This window comes from Mus musculus, chromosome 2 (genome assembly GCF_000001635.26).
Source record: "Mus musculus strain C57BL/6J chromosome 2, GRCm38.p6 C57BL/6J".
In the NCBI taxonomy this organism is placed as follows: Eukaryota; Metazoa; Chordata; class Mammalia; order Rodentia; family Muridae; genus Mus; species Mus musculus.
The window spans coordinates 84499792-84507135 of record NC_000068.7 but is presented as its reverse complement, the minus strand read 5'-3'; the positions used below and the strand labels follow the sequence as shown (position 1 = coordinate 84507135).

At 44.3% G+C, this 7344-nt stretch overlaps 1 long non-coding RNA gene across 1 annotated transcript; it reads left to right on the top strand.

Moving 5' to 3' along the window:
• The first annotated feature begins 262 nt into the window (after positions 1 to 262).
• On the top strand, positions 263 to 6388 carry Gm13710 (predicted gene 13710). The gene is made up of 3 exons (NR_046046.1): positions 263 to 287; positions 5509 to 5616; positions 5692 to 6388. It is a non-coding gene; the product is annotated as a predicted gene 13710 (long non-coding RNA).
• The last annotated feature ends 956 nt before the right edge of the window (positions 6389 to 7344 follow it).

Below are 7344 nucleotides of genomic sequence, written 5' to 3'. Positions count from 1 at the left end.
TATCTCTACCTTTTGGGGCACAATCTTATCTGGGGACACCACAGAGCCCAAGAATTGTCCTGTATCAGAAATTTGGACCTTTTCTGTGGCTATCTGTAAACCCCACTGACTTAAAGTTTTAAGTAGAAAAGGATATGCCTTTTGTAGCATGGTAAGGTCTTTATGGCACAGGAGGATGTCATCCATGTAAAGGAGCAAAATTAAAGAGGGGAATTGTTCCCTCACTGGCAAAAGAGCTTTTTGCACATAAAGCTGGCACATTATAGGACTATTGGACATTCCCTGTGGTAAGATCTTCCATTGATACCTCTTATCAGGTTCAGCAGAATAAGCTCTCTGACCCGTTAACAAGTCAAAAGTCCAATCTCTCTGCTCTGGAGTTAAAGCAGCAGCGTTTGCTCGGGCCTGCGCCTGTGCCGCCTCCTGCCACAGAGCTCGCCATTCCACATATTTGGCCATACTAGGGAGAGCGACTTTTGCAATCATTTGCCAGTCGGCAGGAGTCAGTGCCACGCCAGCGAGCCTGTCTAACTGCGCCAAGGTAAAATTAGCATTGGTTCCGTATTTACGAACCGACTCGGCAATTTCCTTAATCTGTACGTATTCTACCGGAGCGTGGACACGCCCACCCTCGGCTCCTTTAAAGACTGGAAATGCCTGTTCTATTTTCCTTTGTTCCTCTCGGGGAATGAATGAGTCTGCGCACTGCCTCTCTGCGCACTGCCCCTCTGCGCATTGCTGACGCACTACGGGCTGACGCACTACGCAGGGCGGGGACTCCGCATAGGGCGGGAGTGCACCTGGTAGCCGATTGCCCTGAGGCCAATTAGCAAACTGGCCTTCGCCAGCCGCTTTTGGCTTTTTTCTTGAATGACTAGTTAGCACTTTACTTGGCGGCTGGTATCCTTTTCTTTCATAATGAGCCGCTTTTTTCTCCCAGTCTGTTTCTTCAGAGCACAGGCTCCTTCTCCTAGAGACCTCCGCTAATCGATCTTTTTTCTTTTCTTTTTTCTTTTTCTTCCTTCTAATCTCTCCCCAGGTATTCCTACCTGACCTTAACTTTTCCTCGGGTTCAAGACCCTTGGAAAGGCCTGTATACTTACCGTTTCTCCTTGCTCCTACTCTCTCTCCCCGCTTTACTTCTGATAGACTGTCCTGAATTTCCTCTAGAATTTTCAGCCCTATCTTAAGCACTATATAACATGTGAAAAGGAACAAAAGGGCTTCTAACACTAGAAAAAATTTAAGGCCAAACATAACTTGTAAAGCCATTTTCCACTTTACTTCTGATAGACTGTCTTGAATTTCCTTAGAAAGTTCAAGATCAGACTTACCTCGTTCCCCAGCTGAAAAGTTCTGAATTCATACAGTTGAATCCTTCTTAACAGTCTGCTTTACGGGAACCTTTATCACCGTCGTTCCCCAGCTGATGAGTTCTGAATTCGGCAGTTGAATCCTTCTCAACAGTCTGTGTTACGGGAACCTTATAACCTTGATTCGCAGTTCTGGTTCTGGAATGAGGTATCCCTCCTGCGCCAGTCCGGAGTTTTTTCTCGTCCCGGATTTTCTCGTCCCGGAATTCGGCACCAATTGTTATTCGACGCGTTCTCACGACCGGCCAGGAAGAACACCACAGACCAGAATCTTCTGCGACAAAGCTTTATTCTTACATCTTCAGGAAAAGAGAGCAAGAAGCAAGAGAGAGAAAACGAAAACCCCTTCCCTCTTTAAAGAGAACAACCATTGCCTAGGGCGCATCACTCCCTGATTGGCTGCAGCCCATGGCCGAGCTGACGTTCACGGGAAAAACAGAGTACAAGTGGTCGTAAATACCCTTGGCTCATGCGCAGATTATTTGTTTACCAACTTAGAACACAGGATGTCAGCGCCATCTTGTGACGGCGAATGTGGGGGCGGCTTCCCACATCTGGCCTGTTGACACTGTTGCTTCCTCCATGGGGCTGCAAACCCCCTCAGCTCCTTCAATCCCTTCTCCAATTCTTCTACTGGGGACCACAAGCTCAGTCCAATGGTTGGCTTTGACCTTCCTCCTCTGTATTTGTCAGGTTCTGGCAGAGCCTCTTAGGAGACAGCCATATCAGGCTTCTATCAGCAAGCACTTCCCAGCATCCACAGTAGTGTTCAGGTTTGGTGGCTGTATACGGGATGGATCCCCAGGTGGAGCAGTCTCTGGATGGCCTTTCCTTCAGTCTCTGCTCAAAACTTTGTCTCCATATTTCCTCCTGTGGGTATTTTGTTCACCCTTCTAAAAAGCACTGAAGCATCCACGCTTTGGTCTTCCTTCTTCTTAGGTTTCATATGGTCTGTGAATTGAATGTTGGGTATTCCGAACTTTTGGGCTAATATCCACTTATCAGTGAGTACATACTGTGTTTGTTCCTTTGTGACTGAGTCACCTCACTCAGGATGATATTCTCAAGTTCTATCCATTTGCCTGCATGAACTATAGAAATGATCCCTGAAAGTATAGTCTTTATATCCTTTTAATTTAATTTCTAGAAGTGTAGTTACAAACACAGAGCAAGTACAGTGCTCACCAGCGATCATCACTTACTTTTCACGTCACTATTAGGAACGCCTGACAAAACAACTTAAGGAAGTTTTGTCTTGGCTCACAGTTTGAGCCAAGTCATGTGGCAAGGCATGCCATAGGAAGTATTATGTCATCCCTTTGTATCTGCAGTTACTTAGAGAGGCAGAGAGGGAGAGGATGCCGGTGGTGTTCAGCTGGCTTTTCTCCTTTTCCCATTATTATTCAGCTTAGGAGCTCACCTCATAGGATGGTGCCATCTGTATTTAGAATGCCTCTTCATCATCAGGTTAATTTCTCTGAAAACTTTTGTACAGATACAGCCAAAGGACTGCTTCATTAATGCTGTACTGGCTAGTTTTATGTCAGCTTGACACAGGCTGGAGTTATCAAGGAGAAAGGAGCTTAAGTTGGTGAAATGCCTCCATGAGATCCAGCTGTAAGGCATTTTCTCAATTAGTGATCAAGGGGAGAGGGCCCCTTGTGAGTGGTGCCATCTCTGGGATGGTAGTCTTGGTTCTATAAGAGAGCAGGCTGAGCAAGCCAGGGGAAGCAAGCCAGTAAGTAACATCCTTCCATGGCCTCTGCATCAGCTCCTGCTTCCTGACCTGCTTGAGTTCCAGTCCTGAGATCCTTTGGTGATCAACAGCAATGTGGAAAGTGTAAGCTGAATAAACCCTTTCCTCACCAACTTGCTTCTTGGTCATGATGTTTTGTCCAGGAATAGAAACCCTGACTAAGACAAATGCCCAAGGGATTTCTTTCCTCTTTTGCTAAATTTTATTTTATTTTTGAAACAGGGTCTTGCTATACAGCCTTGGCTGGCCTTCACATCCTTATGTTTATATGTGATTATGTATCTGTGTGTGTGTGTGCACATATGTGTGTGCATATGCACGTGTGTGGAGGCCAGTGGGTGATGTTTAGTATCTATCTTGCTCATACTTTACCCATTGAGTTATCTCTCTCCTGCTAAGTTTCTTAACCCAATTTTTTTTTTCAATGAGAGCAGCTTGTGTAGCTCAAGCTTGAACTTGTGATCTTCTTGCCTTGGTCTCCAGAGTGCTGGGATAACAGGTGTGTGGTACCACAACTGTCGTAATTTTATTTAATTTTTGATGAGATCAGAAATTGAATCCAGTTTTAACCATGTTTATAGTACCAGGTATGATTCAGTTCTGTGGAATGGGTCTAAAATCCCAATAGAAATCAACTGGTTTCTCCATAAGAGCCATGCTACTATTGTGCCTTCTTGGTTGGTTTTAGAGTTCACATGCATCACAGATGAGCAAAGCTGTTAGTGACTTTTCTTCCTCTGTAGCCCGAATAGCACCTTCCAGCACTATGAATGCTAAATAGGAGAGAAGATTTTAACTAGGTTTCAGCTTGGTTTCTCTATGTCCTGCAACTAACATATGTCATGTCCTTAGAAATAGAAGCCTATCTAGTTCTGGTGGGCAATAAAGAACCTGCACTGAGGGCTGGAGCGATGCCTCAGCAACTAAGAGCACTGGCTACTATTACAGAGGACCAGGGTTCAATTCCCAACACTCACTGGGAGGCTCACAACTATCTGCACCTCCAGTTCTAGTGCAAGCCTGATGTCCTCTTATGGTCTCTGTGGGCATGGCATGCGTGTGGTGCACAGACTTACATGCAGACAACCCCCTTCCCGAAATAAACAAACAAACAAACAAACAAGAAATTGAATCCGGGAACTTGTGTATCCCAGGCAAGTACTGTACCACTGCGATTTACATTAAGAAAGAAAGAAAGAAAGAAAGGAAGGAAGGAAGGAAGGAAGAAAGAAAGAAAGAAAGAAAGGAAGGGAGAGAGAGAAAGAGAGAGAGAGAGAAAGAAAGAGAGAGAGAGAGAGAAAGAGAGAAAGAGAGAAAGAGAGAAAGAAAGAAAGAAAGAAAGAAAGAGAAAGAAAGAAAGAAAGAAAGAAAGAAAGAAAGAAAGAAAGAAAGAAAGAAAGAAAGAGATTGAATCCGGGAACTTGTGTGTCCCAGGCAAGTACTGTACCACTGCGATGTACATTCCCAGTTCATCTTAACCAATTTAAAGCATATGGTTCAACAATGTTCCGTATGTCCACATTATCAGCAGCAGAAGATCTCTACAGCTTCTTCGTTTTGCAAGAATGATACACCCCATTGAGTAGAAATCCTGGTTTTCTCTTTTCCTCAGCTGCGGCAGTGACTTTCTGTGCTCTGTTTCTGTCGTTGTGAGGGGCTCCTGCAGCATTTGTCTTCTGTCAGTGGTTTATTTACCCAGCCTAATGTCCCAGTGAGACGACAAATCTTTTCAATTCAGACTCCATTTCAGAGAACCTGACCTAAGTTTGAACTCAGGTAACCTAACAGGCTGATACCTAGCTTTAGTTTCCAAGTTGCCCCCCCCCCCAACAAAACCTGAGCCTAGCTCCAGTCTCCAGGTTACACCCTCAACAAGACCAGTGTCTCCAGGTTATTCCCCCAACAAATGTGCACCCCCGAGGTTACAAGCCTACCCCTTGCTTAATGACCACCAATGCAGAAGGGGGCAGAAGTTAAGTTTATATGACTCCCTCATCAGCCCATTATGTTAAGGGCCACAAGAGCTTTCCAATTAGATGCTTGCACACATATTCCCTGCTTGCTGCTTACTATAAAGCCTTGCCCCATAGACATTAGGGGCTCCCCAACCGCGAAAACCATCCTGTGTAACTGTGGTGCTTTGGGGAGGGTGCTAGCTCGAATAGAATAAAGACCTGCTGTGAGTTGCATCAGATTGGCTCCTGTGTATGTTTTTGGTGATCACTAACTATTCCCTGACATAACACCAGACAATTATCTGCATTGTGGCATGTGACAGAACTATTTTCTTTTTAATGGTTTCCCGGTATTTCATTTTATATGTATATCATATTTTTATTAGCTTGTTTCTTATTTATTTTTGTTGTTTTTTTGAGACAGGGTTTCTCTGTGCAGCCCTTGCTGTCCTGGAACTCGATCTGTGTAGACCAGGTTGTCCTGGAATTCAGAGACCTGCCTTTCTCTGCCTTCCAAGTGCTGGGATTAAAGGTATGCAACACTACTGTCTGGCTTTATTTACAATTTTTAAGTAAGATTGTAATTTATTCTTTTATATTTTAATAGATGAATACAGCACACATGGCCCTTCCACCCGGAGTTACATCGATGAATGCCTTTGGACTTGAGAAGCCCACCTCCCACAGTTGGCACACTGCTGATCATTTTGATAATACCTACTCACTGTTTCCCCCCTCCAGCTTTCCCCAAACCACTCCCAACATGTCTCCATCTCAATGTCATGCCCCCAATTTTTTTCCTTTTAAATTACCAACTGAGTCTAATTAGCATGCCTCTATGTCCATGCACTAGAGCATGAACCTACCAGAGGCCGCAGTCCAAAGAAAATGACCCTCCGTCCCTCAGCAGCAACCATCTGCTAATGGTCCTCAGCTAGGGGCGGAGCCTGGTGAGCCCCTCCCCTGTTTATGCTGGACTTTTCCTGGCTTGATCTTGTGCAGGTAACCATAGCTGGTGTGAGTTAATGAGTGTGGTAACTGTGTGATGCGTATAAGACAGTATCTCATGGCATTCTACCCTATTCCCCAGCAATTATGTTCTTTCTGATCCCTCTTGCAGGACTTTTAGTGGTAGAAGTGGGATTTAATGTAGACGTTCCATTTATGAGCAAGAAGTCAGTCACATATTCTCAGCATTTTGAACTGTTGTAAATCTGTGTGAACTGCTGTATACTGCAAAAGGAAGACCCTCAGACTGAGGTTGAGAGTACTAATTTATGTGAATAAATACAATTTTTTAGAAGGTGGCTTGATGACATGATCACTTAACAAATCAACTAGAGTAAACCCCCCTAGGGTCCATGGCCTCCTCAATCGTGGAATATAGACTAGGTTCACAGAAGCAAGCATAAATTCTCTTCTGTGGAGCAGGTCTCCCTTATCCAGTTGTAAAGTGGTTGGCTATCACCATAACAGCCATGCTACTGTTGTGTTAGTGGACATTTTGCCTGGGAGGTTGACATGCTCCACTTTGTCTAGTAGAAATTGTTTAAATTCCAGCTGGGAGCTTCTACCTTGCTTTATGTTATTGAGTTTCTGGATTAAAAAACACACACACCACCTTTATATTTACAATAAGCCTTAATTAGCACAATAGCTGGGTAGCTGCCTACCCTCCCTGCTGTTAGAATCTACTTTCCTATCAATAACCCCAAGTTATTACTTACTACTTACTATGTTTCATCTGGGCTGCTCTTAGCTCCAATAGGGCAGACCTCAGGGCCATGGTCTCTTGACCCTTATCCCATGGTGGCTTCTTTTCTCTTCTCTCCTGCATGTTCTTCCTCCTCATGGTGCCAAGCCTGGGAAACCTAAACCCCACCTATGTCTCTTCTGCCCAGCTATTGGCTGTGGTCATCTTTATTTGCCAATCACAGTTAACTGGGGGCAGGGTCACTTACCTAGCCTCTTGGACTCTCTCATCTCTGGGCAACCAGTTTTGGGGGCCCAAATTAGCATTAGAATACAAGCAGCAATCAGGCCAACCCACTCTATTTTGAAATCTATTTTTCTGTATATGGATTTTGGAGTCTGTGTATTTATATCTCACTCCAAAGTAAGCTGAAGCAAGCATTAGGATGTTTTTCTCTTAAAATGCTGAGAAATGAGACATTCTTTTTTTTTCTTATGAAGGACAATATTTAATTGGGGCTGGCTTACAGGTTTAGAGATTCAGTGCATTATCATCATGGTGGGAAGC